General features: G+C 43.2%; 1 protein-coding gene across 3 annotated transcripts in view; it reads right to left on the minus strand.

Annotated features, from left to right (window-relative positions):
* The window catches only part of CACNA1H (calcium voltage-gated channel subunit alpha1 H), a 282063-nt gene that overhangs the window by 161243 nt on the left and 99676 nt on the right, over positions 1-21144 (minus strand). The gene's annotated exons all lie outside the window — the stretch shown is intronic.

The raw sequence follows: 21144 nt of genomic DNA on the forward strand, positions 1-21144 counted from the left end.
GCAACTGGTATTTTGAGAAGGTCTTCAATGACAGCCCCCATATTTCTTACATAACAGGTTTGATGTAAAAGCTCACTTGTACCTTGACAATAAGCATTGCACCCTGAAGCCTCGTACACACGATCGGATATCTGATGGAATCTAATCCGATGGATTTTTTCGTCGGATATCCGATGAAGCTGACTTTCATCGGTCTTGCCTACACACCATCAGTCAAAAATCAGACTGTGCCAAAACGCGGTGACGTAAAACACTACGACGTGCTGAGAAAAATGAAGTTCAATGTTTCCGAGCATGCGTCGACTTGATTCTGAAGATGCGTGGCTTTTTGACTGATGGACTTCCACACAGACGATCGTTTTTTTCTATCGTTTTTTTATCCATAGGAAAAATTAAAAACATGTTCTATTTTTTTTCACCGATGGAAAACAAACCGATGGGACCCACACATGATCGTTTTGTCCGATGAACAGTCCATCGATCTGTTTTCATTGGACAACCCAATCGTTCGTACAGGGCTTAAAAGAGAGGAGTAGGGAAGGTAGACATCATATTGGGTTCTTTTACTGATGAAGGTTTGATCACACATATAATTGTAACATTTAAAGTGACACTAAACTACTTTTTTTTTTACATTATTGTTCTTAAATATCAAGTATACAATGGCTCTGTTTTTTCTCTTCTCTAAAGCCCCATTCACACCTAGGCAGACAAATTTGCGGCGTTTTGTCGCCGCAAATCGCAGTACAAATAGCGGCGTTTTGTACCGCGATTTGCGGTGACAAAACGCCGGTATTGTCCGCCTAGATGTGCCCCAGATTGACCCCCTCTATGGAGATGCTTCCCATCTCCTAGCCGAACGCCGAAAGCCGCCTGAAAAAAAGGTCCGGGACCTTTTTTCAGGCGGCAGGCGTCCGGCGTTCAGCGTGGAGATGTGAACCATCTCCATAGAGGGACATGTGTTTTCGTCCCTCTGGCGGCAGCGGCGTAGCACTACAGGCGTAAAAACACCTAGATGTGAATCTTATTCACACCTAGGCGTATATACGCCTGAAGCGCGACGCCGCAGCCGCCCCTCATATGCTGGAGGGGTGATTTTACATGGTCGGCTATGGAGATGGTTCACATCTCCACGCCGAACGCCGGACGCCTGACGCCTGCCGCCTGAAAAAAGGTCCCGGACCTTTTTTTCAGGCGTCTTTCGGCGTTCGGCATAGGAGATGTGAACCATCTCCATAGAGGAGGTGAGGCTGCATTCACAAACGCGGCGTTTTGTCGCCGCGAATCGCGGTACAAAACGCCGCTATTTGCCGCCGCAATTCGCCGGGACAAAACGCCGCGATTCAGTACGCCGAGGTGTGAATGCAGCCTAATAAGTCGTTTCCAGGTTTTTTTGTCCTGTGCACGCTCCCTATCCTCCACTGATGCACCTCACTGCTTCTAGTGTAGAGCAACCAATGCCGTTATTTCTGTTCATATGCTCCGCTCTATGTGTACTACAATACCCCTAGAGCAGAATAAGTCTGCATAGATGTGTAGTCCCTCTCAGGAGTGAGCAGCGGCTAAGTTCACAAATGCAAGGGGGGCATGTGGAATAAATATAGCCACCCAAGAACAAGAAGTCTGAGAATAGAAGAAAAAGGCTTGCATTTGGGAAATTAAACAATGTAAGAGAGGGATAAACAGTACATCCTACTGATATTTAGACATATGGGGGTTGACTTTATTATATATAAAAAAAAATGTAAGTCTAGTGCCACTTTAGGACCTATATTATTCAAGTCCCATGTATCTATATTTTGTTTGCTTATTACCATGGCAGGGTTAGGAGGTTATGTAATGGAGGCCAGCTGAAACAAGCTGAGAAACTCCAAAAAAAGAAAAAACAGAGGAAAAAATAGGCAAGTTCTTTATAGAGTATTATGTACACAGATGTAAGTAAGTATACTGCAAGTCCCGTGAGATAGTAGTTAATACTTTTGTCAGTAACCAGAGGTCTCTGCAATCTTTCCAAGATTCGCCTTTGGACAATATCCCTCTCCCCACGCAAATCTCTGTTCCGGGGTACAGTAGCGTACTAAAAACCTGGCAGTTGGTAATTAAGGCCGTATTAACCTGACCAGATGTTAATTTTGCCTCATCTAGCTTCCATAATCACAAAGGTTTTTTTTTTTAAATAGGAATTTTAATTAGCAGCATTTCACATATGGGCACAGAGCATGCACACCTTAGCTAATAATTGTTTTGCTAGAGCAATAATTTTCCCAGCATACCCTAAAGCAGCTAGGGGTTCCATGGAAACCTAGCATTACCCCAGAGGTTGCTAGTAGTTCCTTGAGCTGTGACTGATTGATCTCCCGTCCGATGGTGCATACATAGATTGGGATCTAACACTACTTGCCAAAGCCAGGAGCATGTAGGCAGGTGGCAGGTTGGCGCTGGACCGCAGCGGCAATGCAGAGGGGAGAGGAAATGGAGGGTAACTGGGTTTCTCTATGACTTCCTCAATCACACAGGTCTCTATCACTTCCTCAATCACACAGGGCAGTGATCCAGTTGGATGCTTGTGCCCCATGAGATCCTGGTGGCCATCTTAGGTCAAGTAGAGTTTATTTAAGACTCTGATCCTGGGTTATGGCATGGTTGATGTGGGTGGCTAGTGTAGGGAAAGGTTCCCTGTTTGTCAGGGACAGCACTAGCGATAAGGAAAGGTTCCAGTGGAGTAGGAAGAGAGCATTGACTAAGTCTACCTTCCCAGGAATCTTCACCGTTAGATTGACCCAGCCAGTCCACACTCTGCTCCTTGTGGCAGATGCTGTTGGCGACATTGAGTCTACATACTGCTGTCTCTATGCTGCACTGTTGTAAGTGTTCTTGGTTGGGTGAGCCTTCCCGCAAGGCCTGGTTGTACTGTTGTGTTACTTTTATAACACATCGTCTTTGGCAAATCAGGTCTCTTTGTGCTTACTGCCCGCCACACCACACTGCACTTACCCAACAAGCATGATAGCAATGGCCTTTTATAGCTGTCTATAAGGGTGACTCTGACCACCACTGTAAGAGGCACATTCTTTCTACTGGGCTCCAATGTAAGGGGCCTTTTCCCAATGACCTCCAATAAATTTACTTTAGCAGTGGTTTCTTGAGACCTGTAAATTATTTTATGGGTTCATCTGGAAGGTGAGAATATCTGCCCTAAACAACCCTGGTTGCCTAAAATTGGTATTAAACAGCCAAGTATAATTCAAAGTCACAAAATGATAGCTAGGAGTAATAACCAGTATTCAGTACACACCAATGTCTTTATTGGTATGCTGGATATCAAACAACCTGGCAGCTCACAAGCTTATTTACTCCTAAAGGCCCAAGTCAAATCTAATCCCCGACTAGGAGAAAGCAAATGCCTGCTCTGAATGTTTGAAAAGCAGCAAAACTCTTTGCTTACACAACCGCTGCCTCTGTAAAATTAGCTATAGGCATGCAAGTATTTTTCCAGCTTTCATCTAAACATATGTTCCGTCAGTAAAGAAGTCTGAACATTGGTTTATAGGTGCCATCCTCTCTGAGGAGGAAATCATTTCAGGGATAAACACTGGAATGCAGAATCTGGCTGAGAACTACTTTGATATGTGTTTGCTTTTGATATTTCCGAGCTCCTGGATGAATCAATTATGCATCTGTGTACGTTAGCACATCCAGAAACATACTAAATCAACACGAGGACTGCCATTTTGTATGCCCAGCTCATCTCAGTACTGCCTGATTCTTAAATTCCAACAGTCTGCATTTTGTAGCTAGAAAAATAGATTTGGGAACACCATCTACAGGTCAAAGTTAATATTCCTGATCATATGTACTGCACAATACTCAATCTACAGAGGGTCATTTTGTTGGTAATGTAAAATGTACTATCTGTCTGGCTCCAACCTCACTTGTAAAGGCCTCCATATTCTTATTTAGCTTTCTCTGCACTGGATTTCTGAGCCTCTTGCATTCCCCCATGCCTCCCTGCACTGTCCAGCGCCTCCTGGATTCTCTGCTAGCCTCTGTCCATGGTTATGTTCCTCCTGCATTCTCGGCTAGCCTCTCTACATGGTTATGTCCCTCCTGTGTTCTCTGCTAACTTCTCTACATTGTTATGTGTCTCCTTCATTCTTCACAGGCCTCTCTGCACTGTTCTGTACCTTCTGCATACTACTCTGGTGTCCCTGCATTATTGCATTATTATTATTATTATTATGCATTATTTTGTGTCTTATAAATTAACCTCCGACCTCCCTACACCACTCTTGTGATTCATGCATTCATCTGACCTCTCTGCACTGTCCTGTGCTTCCTGTATTTTTTTCTAGCCTTTCAACTCTTGTGCTCTCTGTATTATCCTCTGACCTCCCTCTATTGCTTCCCTGTCTACTGCATTCTACTATGAGCTCCCTACACTGCTCCCGTGCCTTCCACCTTCTCCTCTGACCTCCCTACACTGATACTGTGCCTTCCACCTTCTCCTCTGACCTCCCTACACTGCTCCTGTGCCTTCCACCTTTTCCTCTGACCTCCCTACATTGCTCCTGTGCCTTCCACCGATTCCTCTGACCTCCCTGTACTCATCCTGTGCCTTCCACCTTTTCCTCTGACCTCCCTACACTGCTCCTGTGCCTTCCACCTTCTCCTCTGACCTTCCTTACACTGATACTGTGCCTTCCACCTTTTCCTCTGACCTCCCTACACTGCTCCTGTGCCTTCCACCGATTCCTCTGACCTCCCTGTACTGATCCTGTGTGTTCCACCTTTTCCTCTGACCTCCCTACACTGCTCCTGTGCCTTCCACCTTCTCCTCTGACCTCCCTACACTGATACTGTGCCTTCCACCTTTTCCTCTGACCTCCCTACACTGCTCCTGTGCCTTCCACCTTTTCCTCTGACCTCCCTGCACTGCTCCTGTGCCACCTGCATTTTCCTCTGACCTCCCTGCACTGTTATGTGCCTTCTGCATCCTCATCTGACCTGCCTACACTGTTCCTCTGCCTCCTTCATTCTCCACTGTCCTTCTTGCACTGTTCTATTCCTCTTACAGTCTCCTTAGACCTCCATGCACTGTTCTTGTGTCTCTTGCATTCTTCTATGGCCTCCCTGCACTCTTCTGTGCCTCCTGCATCCACCACTGACCCCCGTGCACTTCTCCTGTGCCTCCTGCATTCTTTAAACAAATGTTCTACAATTGAAATAGGATATTTGTATCATACCACATAGTGGTACTGTGGATACATAATAATGGAGACGTGCCACGTCCTATAACTATTTATGAAAAATTAGGGAAATTGGGACTTGGGACTTTTTAGGCACAATAGTGCCTAAAAAGTCCCAAGTCCCAATTCCCCTAATTTTTCATAAATGTTCTACATTATCCTTCGGGACTTCTCAGACTGGTCCTATGTCCCCTGCCTTTTCCACTCCCTAATATTTTACCTATAAACCCTGCATCTCCTCATGGCATACCTCTAGCCTTTTCTTTTGTCTCTCCATTATGAGTCACAAAATCAGGTGATGCTCTCTCTCAGCTTCTTTAGTCCTGCCTGTGAGCTTCACGTGAAGTCTAAAGCTGGCTACACACTATACAACTTTTCTTCGATTTTTTCCTTTAGCTTTACTAAAACCATATGAGGTCAAACCTAAACACTTTCAATTTGTATGTAATGAGGTAGGCCCTTGCACTACATAGTTGAAGGTAAATTTAAAGGAAATGTAACAACAACAATTATATAGTGTGTATCCACCTTTACACTGACCACGCACATTGATGGTTCAATCTCATTTAACTCTACAAATGACTCTATGTAGTGCAAAGGCCTGACAGGTTGGATCTACACTGATTGCATAGTTCAGGTGGGTCCTCATATAAGTAAATCTATAAGAGATTGTTCACAGAGTGTACAGTAATGCAGTATGTAATGCATAGAGTGAGCTATAAAGAGATTGTGCAGGAAATTGTACAATCAGATTATAGTGTGCATGGCCAGCTTTACAGATGCAGCAGCAATGTGCAGACACAAATCACACATTTGCAGTTCTTCCTTGACATCATTAGCAATAAACTGATTGATTAAATGTGTTGCCTCTATTAGCAATTTAATGATAATGAATCTAACCATGCACATAATGTTTTTATGTTCCAGAAGCCATCTGTATATCCAGATCTGCTGGATTATAGCACAGTTACAGCCTATCTGCGAAGCCATTATCCAAGTTGATTCAAGCCTGGTTGCTCTCATCAGTGCACGGTAAAAAAAGCATGATGGATAGTTAGGATGTACTTGAACACCTCGGACCCCATCGTCCGAAACCAAATCATAAACTCAGTAATGATATATACTGTATATAAAACCTATATTGGGAATAACCCTTAGTTGGCCTCATAGGGTATGCATAGGCAGGGCCGGATTTGCTCTCCCTGCCGCCCCAAGGCCAGGTTCCGCAATGCACCCCCTCCCCGCCAACCGAACTACGCCCCCCCAAATCAACGGAGAATGGCAATCGGATGGCAGGGGCGGCACGGTTAGTTCAAATATTTTTTTTACTTTTACTTACTTACTTTTTATTGATTTGTAGCTTGTCGCTTACTTTTTTTTATTTTTGTATAATTTTCTTATTATTTTTCTTATTCTTTACTTTTTAATTACTTTTTTATTTTATTAATTTAATTATTATTTCTTATTATTTATTTATTTTTTTATCAATTTTTTTTCACTTAACTTTTTTGCTATCATACAGGAGAAAACAATTCCCTGTGTGATAGCAATTGGAGGTGACAGGTTCTCTTTATTGACCCTGTCACCTCCAAAACAGGAGTCCTAGCACTGTGCTAGAACTCCTGTCACAGCTGAGATGGGAAGAGCACAGCTCTCCCCTCTCACTGTGTACATCGGCAGCAGGGACAGGAGACAGACTCGGTGGCCCGGGGGGAGGACGGAGTCCCGAAGACAGAGCCAGCAGAGAGAGGTATGTGGGGTGGGGAGGACGGAGGGGAGCACACATTTTACAAGTGACTTCGGTGACATCGTTGCAATCACTTGTTAACGAGCGAGCGGATTCCCCCATAACTTACCGCCCTTAACTGTATGTTACGGGCGTTGGGGGAATCCATGCCACTGCCGCCCCTTGGCGCCCTGCCGCCCCAAGGCCTGGCCTCAGTGGCCTTGTGAGAAATCCGGGTATGTATGTCTCATTTCACTTACTTTTGAATGGCTTGAACTCACTTTAGAATGGTTGCAATAGGTTTTATTCGAGGGAACACAAGCTACCCCAAGCGCCCCAATCTTATTAAAGCCTGGCTTCTGCACACCGCTGAGGTTTTTTCAGTGGCTGCACAGTCTGATGAATTTTAGGTATATTTTATCTGTTCAGCAGTCAAGGTTCTGGTCCTATGTTAACTGTCTGTCCCTATGGCAGAATAGCTAAGAAGGTTCTTATGTATACGTCTCCCTCCTCCCATGGAGGTCAGCTGCTAATGTTATCATAAAGGCAGAAGTAGGCTTTTAGATCCTTAAAGGGGTTGTAAAGGCTCAAGTTTTTTCACCTTAATGCATCCTATGCATTGAGTTGAAAAAACACCTCGCTGTCATGGCCCCCAGACCCCCCCCCCCCTTTTTTAATTACCTGAGCCCGCTCACCTGCTGTGTGCGTCCCCCGGCTTCCTCTTCTCCACTGGGTCTGGCCGTTGATTGGATAGATTGATAGCAGCGCAGCCATTGGCTCCCGCTGCTGTCAATCACATCCAATGACGCGGCCACCGGGGGGGGGGGCGGGACCAAGTCATACACTTGGTGTCTATGGATGCCAACTGTATGACACGGGAGCGTGCCCACAAGCTAACCCCCTTTCGGAAAAAGCTTCCCAGAAAGGGCTAGCTTTAGCGGGGAGGAGCCGAGACAGCTGCCGTGGGACCCCAGAACAGCAGGATCGGGGGCCACTCTGTGCAAAACGAACTGCACAGTGGAGGTAAGTATAACATGTTTGTTATTTTTTTTTTTTTTTTTTAAAGGAACCCATACAATCACTTTATTAGCTCAGTATAGCGCCCCTATATTTAAGTGAGAAAATAAAACAACAAAACCCAAATCGAGTTCTTAGATCATCTAACCAAAAATGATTACAAATTCCCAAAGCCCGATATAAGACCAAAGGAGAAGGTCGTTTTTCAATTCAAGGACCTCGACTATGGAACGCTTTACCAACTAATATCCGAATGGAAATTGATCACCTGGCCTTCAGAAAAAAACGAAAGACCCATCTATTCTGAGGGTTAAACTGAAGGAAAATGGATGCCAAGCGCCTTGAGGTGATTCAGTTCGCATTTGTAGCGCTATATAAGTAATTCACTCACTCAGTAGACTTTAGACATATGCTATTTGTTTCGTTACAAATTAAAATTTGGACAAAATTTGCGTGATTCTGAGAATCAGATGTATCTGAATGCCTGAATTACACTAATACGAAATAGATTATGAAGAAAACAACAAATTTATCCATATTCAGTTGATTCATTCAGATGACATGATGAGATAGTTTGGGCCTTTTGTTAACGTTTGAAGCATCTGAAATAATGTGTGAACGTAACAAATGATCTGAATTGATTCTGTTCTGGTGAGAGTAGTGTGAATATTCTAATAAGATTTTTTTTTGTATTGTGGTTGAACCTGAAAGACCATTTGTTTAATTTGTATGTGTTGTAGCCCAACAAGCAAAGTCAGCTGGGAATGGGGGAATGAATTTAACTTAACATAAATTATTACGCATTCATTCGGATTCGTTCCTTTTATTTGGATGAGAGCGGAGGCAGTAGTCTTTGACTCTTAGATAATCAGCCAATTCTTTTTGCATTTACTTTTATAATTTTTATAGAAGAATGTGCTACATATGAAATGGAAACATATTACAAGAAATACAGTAAGGGATAAAAGTGAAGTAAGATGATTCCTACTTATTGTGTTTAGGTTGGATAGAGGCGGATTCATCAGAATCTGGACACTGCTCCCAACCAAATGTGATGGACTCCATACACCCTGTTTTGTGTTTCCACCAAGAAGCTGCTTCCCAAGGTCTGGAACACGAGACCAATGGATCCGGCTATAGTAACCCCAAGAACCAGCAACACCAGTCTTGGAGTACATCAGAATAAGAACTGCTTTATTTTAGAAACACACTTGCCTAGATTCACGTAGATGGCCGCAACTTTGCGGCGGCGTAGCTTAAGGCATTTAAGCTACGCCGCCGTAAGTTAGCCAGGCAAATACATGATTCACAATGTACTTGCCTGTGTCAGCGGATGTTCATCCGCTGACACCCGCAATCACATAGGGGCCAAAGTATGTCCCGTTTTCATCCGCAACGGATGGATGAAAATGCGGACATACGGTCCGCACATGTGAAAGGGGCCTAAAGATTTTTTCACCCTGTTGTTTTTTTCCCCTTTTGTGGGAATGGGGGCAATAATGTACCCCCCTGTATTCATTCCCCCACTTATTTCCTTCACCATCCTCTTTGGGGAAGGTGTAGATGGGGAAGAGGTCCTTGTCCCTCAATATTGGGACAAGATTACCTTGCATGGGGGGGTCACTTGCATTAGGATTTTCGTCTTGCCTGATCTTAATTTATTGGCCTGACCCATTTGGTTTCCAAAGGGAACAACTGAGGACAGGTCACAAAATCTATTCTATTCCTACCTTATCTTCATTCTCCAAATGCCACAGACTGGCAGCTGATGACGATAGCGGCCAGCATTGTGCGTGTTACGTGTCATCAAACAGACCTAAAAAAGGTATCCCCGGGCTTTATTAATCTACGCTGTTAATGATAGGATGACTGCTGGGTCTTTATTCATGTTTCATTAATTTGAAGTGTTTAACAGTTTCCAATTTTATTAAAGATGTTCTTCCCTGCACACCTGTCAGTAAAGGATCTTTTTATTAATGTAATTAAAAAGGACAGCTAAGATGCTATGGACCAATATAGAATCAAAAAGTAATGATCACTGTCTCATTATGAAATATTTAATAACTTACTTAAAGTGCACCTAGCTTCCGTTATTTTATCATGGTAAGTGCATGTGTGCTAAGTAATGTGTGAAGCCTTGTAGACACGATCAGTCCATTCGATGAGAACGGTCTGAAGAATCGTTGTCATAGGTTAACCGATGAAGCTGACTTTCATCAGTCTTGTCTACACACCATCGGTTAAATAAACGATCGTGTCAGAACGCGGTGACGTAAAACACAACGACGTGCTGAAAAAAACGAAGTTCAATGCTTCCAAGCATGCGTCGACTTGATTCTCGGCAAATTCAAAATTGTTTATAACAGTCCCTCCACAAAATTACATTTCTAAAGAAAAAAAGTAATTTAAAACTACTCGCCATAGTGGTTAAATAGCTGAGGGCGGGGCCACCCATCACGTGCGGGTGACCCCGCCCCCCTCTGACGCAACATCGAAACACCCGGGTTACCCAGTGACATGTATGGGTGACCCCGCCCCCCTCTGACGCAACGGGAAACCTGCAAATTTTTACAACGCACAGAGCTTTTCCCCTCTATTACTTTTCTGGGGATAACCCAAAATGTTGGGGTTTTCTTGTACTTTCATTTTCAATGATAATAATAAATAGGACAAATAGAGAGGGGGAATCTCACTAATGGGGACACAGATAGCAATAATAACTGACAGGTGTTCTAATCTATCTATCTCTATCCAAAACTAAAAAAAAAGTTTTGCCTTTAGTTATACTTTAACCACTTAAGCCCCGGACCAATATGCAGCCTAAAGACCCAAGGTGTTTTTACAGTTCGGGACTGCGTCGCTTTAACAGACAATTGCGCGGTCGTGCGACGTGGCTCCCAAACAAAATTGGCGTCCTTTTTTCCCCACAAATAGAGCTTTCTTTTGGTGGTATTTGATCACATCTGCGGTTTTTAGTTTTTGCGCTATAAACAAAAATAGAGCGACAATTTTGAAAAAAAAGCAATATTTTTTACTTTTTGCTGTAATAAATATCCCCCAAAAACATATATAAAAACATTTTTTTTCCTCAGTTTAGGCCAATACGTATTCTTCTACCTATTTTTAGTAAAAAAAATCGCAATAAGCGTTTATCGATTGGTTTGCGCAAAATTTATAGTGTTTACAAAATAGGGGATAGTTTTATTGCATTTTTATTTTTTATTTTTTTTTTACTACTAATGGCGGCGATCAGCAATTTTTTTCGTGACTGCGACATTATGGCGGACACTTCGGACAATTTTGACACATTTTTGGGACCATTGTCATTTTCACAGCAAAAAATGCATTTAAATTGCATTCTTTATTGTGAAAATGACAGTTGCAGTTTGGGAGTTAACCACAGGTGGCGCTGTAGGAGTTAGGGTGCACCTAGTATGTGTTTACAACTGTTTGGGGGTGTGGCTGTAGGAATGACGTCATCGATCGTGTCTTCCCTATAAAGGGAATGACGCGATCGATGCGCCGCCATAGTGAAGGACGGGGAAGCCGTGTTTACACACGGCTCTCCTCGTTCTTCAGCTCCGGGGAGCGATCGCGACGGAGCGGCTATAAACAAATAGCCGCGCCGTGGTCCCGGATCGCTCCCCGAGCGGACCCGACCGCCGCATGTAGCGGGGGGGGTCCCGATCGGACCCCCCACCCGCTAATAGGCGAGGACGTACCCATACGCCCATGTGCCTGTACGTGCCATATTGTGGACGTATATGTACATGGGCTGGTCCTTAAGTGGTTAAAGGGGTTTGTAAACCTTTGTGTTTTTTCACCTTTAAGCATCCTATGCATTAAGGTGCATTAAGGTGAAAAAACTGTCCAGCCCCCGCAGGAACAAAGATTGTCTCTGGACAGCCGCACTCTGAACAAATTGTAGCCTTTATTAAAAGAAAGACAGCACTACAAGTCACAGCAAAATAAAATAAAACCTGACTGCTGACGCATTTCGCACTGAAACTAGTGCTTAGTCATAGCTAAAAGCTGTCCAGCCCCCCTACCCCCGCCAACCTCCGTTTTACTTACCTGAGCCCCGAAATTCCGTGGACGCGATCCCAATTTAAAAAATTTTTACGTCGTTTGCGTAAGTCGTTCTCGAATACGGATGGACGTCGTTTACGTAAGCTCATTTAAATCGGCGCGGGAACGCGCCTGATTTAAATAGTACACTCCCCCTAGCCGCGGAATTTGAATTCCGCTGGGGGATTTACGATCCGCCGCCGCAAGTTTGGAGGTAAGTGGTTTGTGAATTACCCACTTGCCTCTCAAACTTGCGGGAGCGGATCTTAAATCAGGTAGATCGAGCGGATCTAAAGATCCGCTGATCTACGTGAATCTGGCCCATTATCTTTTCCTAGGTGACAGCTGTTCAGCCTAATGTTTCTTGCTCTGCAAAGTATCTATATATACGCCATGCTCTAGTGGTTCCTAACTTTGAATCTGTGGACCTCGGGCAGTTAGCAGACCAACAGCTGTCAGTCCACATTGATCACGGTAGGGACAGATCAAGTCAAAATGATGTACATATACAAATTAGCATTTCTGTTTTGTATCTGCAAGTGCTAGAAGCAGGTAAATTATGATGATCAAAGTTGACAGCCAAGTATATCGATATATATACAGTATATATAGTATGTGTGTGTGTGTGTGTGTGTGTACTATCTTATTGTAAAGAATTAGTAACTCTCATGTGGAGTCATTAATTAGTTTTCTTCTTTTTTTCTCTTCTTTTTTTACTTTATTTTCCCTTGAAGACTAGGGATGAGCTTTATGTTCAGGTCGAACATGAGTTCGCCCAATCGCCGAATAGTAAACAATTTGGGGTGTTCGCGGCAAATTCAAAATTGTTTATAACAGTCCCTCCACAAAATTACATTTCTAAAGAAAAAAAGTAATTTAAAACTACTCGCTATAATGAATTGTCAGGTCCCGGCAATACAGATAAAAGTCATTGAAAAAAATGGCATGGGTTCCCCCCCAGTCCATTACCAAGCCCTTTGGGTCTGGTATGAATAATAAGGGGAACCCCAAACCAAAATTGAAAAAAAAAAGCGTGGGGGTCCCCCTCAAAATCCATACCAGACCCCTCAGATCTGGTATGGATTTTAAGGGGAACCCCGCTCCAAAATAAAAAAAAAGGTTTCCCCCAAAAATCCATACCAGACCCTTGAAATAAGAAAATAGAGGAACACCAACCATAGGATGGACTATGGGTGTCCTAAGGTATTGCGGTGCCGCGTCCTAGCATGAGTGGAAGTTTTTAATTGTGAAGGAATAATGGACTTTATAGGCACCAATGGTCAACATAGAATGTAAAAGAAGTTTTTTATTGATACAAGCCCAGAGCCCTGGGTAATTGAATCAACAATTACAATATAGAAAAACAATATTAAAAAACATATAATTGACTATATTAAAAACATTAGTAAGCATAGAATATCTCTAAAATGCTAATAACCCATAGGGGTTGTACAAAAACCACAGATAGTCCACATGGGACAACAACAACAGTTGGTGAACGAACGTAGGCTTCAATTTGTGTATTTTTATACATATGCTCTACATGTTTCGCATGTTACTGCTTCTTCGGGAGCTTAAAAAGAATATTTTCTGGAAGGAAAAACATAGACTATTATTGGTTTCAGATTTTAATTTAACATTGTATATTTTGTGAATCAGAATAAGTAGTGTTTCTTGTGCAAAAAAGCACCATAAAAAATGACTCAGTTTGCCAAGAGCCGCCAAACCACCGGTGCAACCAAAGGGATCAAAGGTGAGGGAGGTGTAGGGACATGCCAGATACCCACATAGTTAGTCAGAGGTGTTAAGAAATAGCACCGTCCTCGCCAGAATAGAGAAAGTGGCGAGTAGTGACGGATATGCCTAGATAGTGCGGCAAGAAGAAGAAAATAGTATATATATATATACCTCAAATTAGCGGTGATAATAGAGTCAGGGAAAGGTATATATATATATACTATTTTCTTCTTCTTGCCGCACTATCTAGGCATATCCGTCACTACTCGCCACTTTCTCTATTCTGGCGAGGACGGTGCTATTTCTTAACACCTCTGACTAACTATGTGGGTATCTGGCATGTCCCTACACCTCCCTCACCTTTGATCCCTTTGGTTGCACCGGTGGTTTGGCGGCTCTTGGCAAACTGAGTCATTTTTTATGGTGCTTTTTTGCACAAGAAACACTACTTATTCTGATTCACAAAATATACAATGTTAAATTAAAATCTGAAACCAATAATAGTCTATGTTTTTCCTTCCAGAAAATATTCTTTTTAAGCTCCCGAAGAAGCAGTAACATGCGAAACATGTAGAGCATATGTATAAAAATACACAAATTGAAGCCTACGTTCGTTCACCAACTGTTGTTGTTGTCCCATGTGGACTATCTGTGGTTTTTGTACAACCCCTATGGGTTATTAGCATTTTAGAGATATTCTATGCTTACTAATGTTTTTAATATAGTCAATTATATGTTTTTTAATATTGTTTTTCTATATTGTAATTGTTGATTCAATTACCCAGGGCTCTGGGCTTGTATCAATAAAAAACTTCTTTTACATTCTATGTTGACCATTGGTGCCTATAAAGTCCATACCAGACCCTTATCCAAGCACGCAACCTGGCAGGCCACAGGAAAAGAGGGGGGGACGGGAGAGCGCCCCCCCTCCTGAACTGTACCAGGCCACACGCCCTTAACATGGTGAGGATGTCCCTATGTTGATGGGGATAAGGGCTTGATCCCAACAACCCTTACCCGGTGGTTGTGGGGGTCTGCGAGCCAGGGGCTTATCAGAATCTGGAAGCCCCCTTTAAGAAAGGGGACCCCCAGATCCCACCCCCCATTTGAATTGGTAACGAGGTACATTGTACCCCTACAATTTCACAAAAAAATGTGTCAAAAATGTTAAAAACCACAGTACACAGCTTTGGACAAGTCCTTGATTAAAAAGAACAAAAAAAAGAGAAGAAAAAAACCCCAGTGATGTAAATCCATTCTTGATCTCCAGCGATGATACGAAGAAAAAAAAACGATGCCGACACAATCCTGCCTTCATTGGAGGCAGCCGACCAATGATGCTTTCCAGCCTCATAGTGGTTAAATAGCTGAGGGCGGGGCCACCCATCACGTGCGGGTGACCTCGCCCCCCTCTGACGCAACATCGAAACACCCGGGTTACCCAGTGACATGTATGGGTGACCCCGCCCCCCTCTGACGCAACGGGAAACCTGCAAAAATTTAAATTAGACGCGGGAACGACGGCTATACTTAACATTGGCTGCGCCTCATAGAAGCAGGGGTAAGTATACGCCGGAAAAGCCGCTACAGAAACGTCGTAAGAACACTGCGTCGGGTCCGCGTACGTTCGTGAATTCGCGTATCTCGCTGATTTACATATTATTCAACGTAAATTAGCGGGAATGCCCCCGGCGCCATTTTCAAATTGAAAATAAGATCCGACAGTGTAACACAGTGTAACTCATAACTTTACAATAGACAGACAGCTGTCCGTTCTCGGCACACATCATGGTGTAATGATATATCTGTTTAGGAGAAGCCTAGGGAGCTCAATCATAACAGGTTCTCTTGACAGATGACATGTTAAAGCCCCCAAAACAAATGGATCAAGCAGCACTTCCGAAGCACCTAAAAAACGCTTCCGAAGCGCCGCAACACAGGCATTTTTAACTCCTTCTTCGGCCAATAGCGGGGGTTAAAAGCACCCTGCTACTATGTTGCCAACCTACCAGATTGAAATTTACTGGCACGAACCGATCTCGGCTATTTTTACTGGCACATTCCCGCAACCACGGACATTTACGAACGGTAGAAAAAAGTGCCAGTTTTTACAAACTGCCCGTAAAAATATGGACGGTTGGCAACACTGAGGCTGCTAGGGGCCGAAAAGCGCTGCTTAAACAGCGCTAAAGTGCTGCTAAACCGAGCACCACTTTAGCACTAACAAACCGGCGGCCCCAGTGTGAAAGGGGTCTTAGGATCGGTTCACAATGCTGTAATGCGAGAACCCGTGCAAATCCAGTACGGGTTCCCGCATCGCATACAACTCGCAGGCAGTTTATACTGCCCTAAGCGAACCACTGCAGGTGTCAATACAAATTTAAAGACACCCCCAGATCGGTTTGCATATCACAGTGTGAGCTGTCAATACAGAGAGGAATCGGATCGCATTGGTGTGAACACCCATGCGATCCGATTCTGGTGAGGATCAAAAAAAGGATCCTGCATGACTTTGGTCCGAATGCAATGCAAATTCAAGATTACAATCTGTATGGCTAAATTCGCATTGCACAAACATCGAATGCGATTTGCACGGCAGTGCAGTGCCAATCACATGCAATGTCTGACATCGCAGCAGTGTGAATCCAGCCTTACTAAGCAAATCCGGTGCTCATATTTTTTTTTGTTCTTTAATGAAGAATAATTTATCCTCTCTTTTCTATAAAAATAAAAATAAAAATGTTCATTGCCATTTGGAATTATGTTCTAATGCTTTCTTCATATGTAAGATACAAATATGTCGTTGAAGCAAATAAACAATGAATACAGGGTGTACCTATGGCACTAGCATCATGGAGTATTATGTTTTTTTTTTAGGGAGAGTAAAGCAGAAGCTGCTTGCTTTTAGACTGTTCCTCTCTAATCAATCCCCATATGACAGAAAAGGCAGTAATTGAATGTAGGGGCAGGAGTCACTGATTTAGCTAATTCATTTGTGAGTATAAATTTGAGCTTGAACTATTGAGCTCTTTCAACACCAGGCCTTTTTTTCAACAAAGCAGTTAAAGTGGACCTGAATGCAAAGAATCAAGAGTCCTATGTTATAGGGAATGTTAACTGTGTCTAAGTTGTAAACTAGAACTTTACCCTTTGCCGGGATCTTCTCCTCAAAAATAGCACTTTCTGGCATGTGAATGTGCCTAGGCATTTCTTTGCTTGCAGTCTCACAGCTGTATGCGATCTAAGGCACTGTTGTCTTTGAGAATTTAGAATGAGATTTGGTCAAGTCATTACGGTGCTGCTCACTGTTCTCCTTGCTGGAGAGGAAGCTGTATCTGAGGACCCGCAGTGCAAGAATCTCCCTTCTTCTGTCTTATTCATTTTTTGGATCTGTGCTTTCTCCACCTCTCCTGCTGCTTCTTCATTTATACCCAATCAGACATCAGATCACCAGTGATCAGGGATGGCAGCTCTGACATATGGGGGCAAAATCCTGCCTTTACCAGGGTGAATGTCTCCACACAGAGACACAGTGCAGAACAAGGCATGGTAAGTCAGTAATGGGGAAAGGATCAGTTGCAGGGAGACCACAAAGAATGCTGGTCACTGGTTATTTGCCCTCTGCCTGCTTCTGTTCCTTTACAGAAAACTATGTAAACTGAACTTACACAGGTCCCCCTCCTCGCCTCCACCCTGGTCCCGCTTACCCGGACCGCGGATATCTCTGGTTCTAAGCCCCGGTATATATCGATGCCAGGAGCCTGGGGCTTAGAAATCCCCTGAGCTGAATGTCCAAAATATTTCTCATCAGGAGGGACGTTTTGCCACATTCTAATTGGTCAGCGCCGTCATGTGGGCAGTGCCGACCAATCAGCAACCGCATAGTGCATCCTGTCAGCTATGGCTGCAGAGAGGATTTATTTTTTTCGTATATGGTCCTCATTGACTGTATTTCATTTACATCTATGTCCTTATGTATGTTTGTAACCTGGTATTTGTCTGAATAAAAAGTTATTTGGCTCAAATCATACACAACAATGCTATGCTTTGCCTTTAAGGCTGACAACCCTCATGCCGGACATCCTGCTATTCAGGAATTGGGGCCATGCAGAGCTCTGGGAAATGTTTAGTGAAATGACAAGAGCCTTGTAAATAACACGTCGTGACATCTTGGTGGGGGTGACAAGCAGTTAGGGACACACCGTACTTACAGCCAACCACAACACGAAGAGAGGGATGTGCTGTCACTCCCGCCAGTAGAAGGGGAATATCAAAGCTCAGCCTCTGTTTAATGGAGACGTTTTTCTTCAAATCAGCAAGCGGCTATTTATGTAGCACAAATGTATGCAATTATACTTAAGTGTTTATGTTCCCATGCTATGAACCCATTGCTTGTGATTTGATTCCACTCGGCTGCAGCGCAGGGTAATGAGTAACTCTCGGCTCTGATTATTACTTTTAGCCATTATTGTATAAGGCACATTAGGCCCAGCCAAGTCAAGTCAGAGTATTCAGCTTAATGCTTAATAATCTTCTACTTTAACTGACACCGTGTTGTAAAACTTGCCGGACTAAGTCTAAGTCCGTTTATGTTGTGGCATGTTTATAGGACATTTTGCACATTATGTGAATTTTTATGTGCGTTATGCGCATATATTAAAGTCCAGGTTTTGTTGTTGTTATAAGTGGCCCCTAGATGTAAAAAAAAAATGTTGATGAAAGGCTGTAATACCCACCTTCGATTCAAAGTTGTCCCTCGCAGTACATCTTTTCAGCCACAAGATGTCCTTGGTTTCCCAGGTTGAATGATGCCCTTCATTCACAATATACTGGTACAGAGAGCAGCACTAAGTAAGGACCACCAGCCTGGTGAGCAGAGGACCTGTCAGAGTCACTTCACTTGCCTAAAAACTTCAGTAGAGGTAAGTATTAAAAAAAGCAGAAAAAAACATGAAAGGGGGGGGGGGGGGACTTCAGGGGATGGCCTGGGGGAAAATGTAGATCCCAGTGTTGGGCTTTAACTACTTTTACCCCCTTAATGACCAGGTCATTTTTTGCAATACGGCACTGCATCGCTTTAACTGACAATTGTGCAGTCATGCGACGTTGTACCCAAATAAAAAATGATGTCCCTTTTCTCCCACAAATAGAGCTTTCTTTTGGTGGTATTTGATCACCTCTGCGCTTTTTATTTTTTTGCAATATAAACCAAAAAAAAGATGTTAATTTTAAATAAAAAAACAATGGCCCGGATTCAGAAAGCAGTTACGACGGCGTATCTCCAGATACGTCGTCGTAACTCTGAGTGCGGGCCGTCGCATCTCGGCGTCTGATTCATAGAATCAGATACACCTCAATGTTGCCTAGATACGAGCGGCGTAAGTCTCCTACGCTGTCGTACCTTAGGGTGCAATATTTACGCCGACCGCTAGGGGCGCTTCCCTAGACTTCCGCGTCGAATATGCAAATTAGGTAGATACGCCGATTCAGAAATGTACGTCCGCCCGGCACATTTTTTTACGTCGTTTGCGTAACGCTTTTTCGGGCGTAAAGTTACCCCTCATAAAGCAGGGGTAAGTCATGTTAAGTATGGACGTCGGAAACAACCGAACAGCGTAGTATTTTAAGTTGTTCGCGAATACGGCTGTACGTAAGTTACGTTCACGTCAAAAGCATTGACAGTTTGCGGCGTAATTTGGAGCATGCACACTTGGAAACGTTCACGAACGGCGCAAACGTCAAATACGTGGGGTCACACTAAATTTGAATAAAACACGCCCACATCATCCACATTTGAATTAGGCGGGCTTACGCCGGACCACATACGTTACGCCGCCGTAACTTAGGGCCGTAACTTAGGGCGCAAGTTCTTTATGAATACAGAACTTGCGCCTTAAGTTACGGCGGCGTAACGTATCTGAGATACGTTATGCCCCCGGATAGATACACAATTGTATCTGAATCTGGACCAATATTTTTTACTTTTTGCTAAAAAAAAAAAAATTGCCTTGTTTACACAGGTAGACGACTGCTCCGTATCCCCTGTGAACGATCAGCGGGTCGCGGTAGCGGATCAGCTGGGCCGCCCTGCCGCAGTAAATATGCAGTAGGTGGTCCGAACTGGTTAATATATGTTTTTTTCTTTATTTTTGGTTGCATCATTATCACTTTTCATCTCGGTGACAATGGCCTGGAGGACAAGTAAAGGTGTGAAAACTTGACAGAGGATCCAATCCTTCCCTATTATATCCCTAATCGATAAAAAAATAAAGTTTGCTCATAATATACACCAACTGTGTTTTAATTTAAAATGCCAAGTGTGTACAAAAAGTAAGCGAAGAGTATAAATACTCCAAATTATCAATGTTAAACATAAAGGTCTGTCAATGCATTTAGTCATTTCTGAAAACTGTAAACTTATAACTACTTGACTTTCGGAAGATTTACCCCCCCCCCTTCATTGCTTTTTGGCACAGCGTTACTTTAACTGACAATTGCGCGGTCATGCAACACTGTACACAAATGCAATTTATATCATTTTTCCCCCCACAAATAGAGCTTTCTTTTGGTGGTATGTGATCACCTATAGTTTATTTTTTGCGCTATAAAAGGAAAATAAATCAGAAAATTTGTGCTATAAAACATAAGCCCAAAAAAACCCCCAAAAAAACATCAAATCTCTTAATAAGTTTTGGCCAAAATGTCTTTTGGCAAAAAAAGAAAATCCCAGTAAGTGAATATTGATTGTTTTGTTCGAAAGTTCTAATGTCTACAAACTATGGGATGCAAAATTGAATTTTTATTTATTTACTTATTTATTTTATACTAGTAATGGCGGCGATCAGCAACATAAAGCGGGATGGAACGCAATTTGACACTAACTGGTACTTTGTGGGAACTACCTAACTGCCACTAACATCACCAGGGCCATTATTGCAGCGGTCAGTGCCAATAATATGCACTGTCACTGCACTAATGCCACTGGGCAGGAAGGGGTTAACATCAGAGGCGATCAAGGGGTTAAATATGTGCCTAACAAGTGTTTGTGTGTGTGCTGCTTTTACTGGGAATTTGTTTTTTTCATTCTCTGCTTATGAACAAACAGCTAGATCCCCTGTCACTGAAAAGACCTCTGTGCTGTTCACTCACAGAGCTGTGTTCGGGTAAGATCGGAGCCGATCAACCGGTGCCAGCAGTCATCCATTGGCTGGCACCTATTGATTGGCGTGTGACTAATCACAGCCAGGCGTGTGTGCTCCCCCTACCCGGACATGCCCGCACTGTCACAGTATATGTACAGCCTGTGGTCAGCAACTTGTTAAAGTACAACTAAAGGCTCCTGTATAAAAG

This window comes from Rana temporaria, chromosome 6 (assembly GCF_905171775.1).
Source record: "Rana temporaria chromosome 6, aRanTem1.1, whole genome shotgun sequence".
NCBI classification, from domain to species: Eukaryota; Metazoa; Chordata; class Amphibia; order Anura; family Ranidae; genus Rana; species Rana temporaria.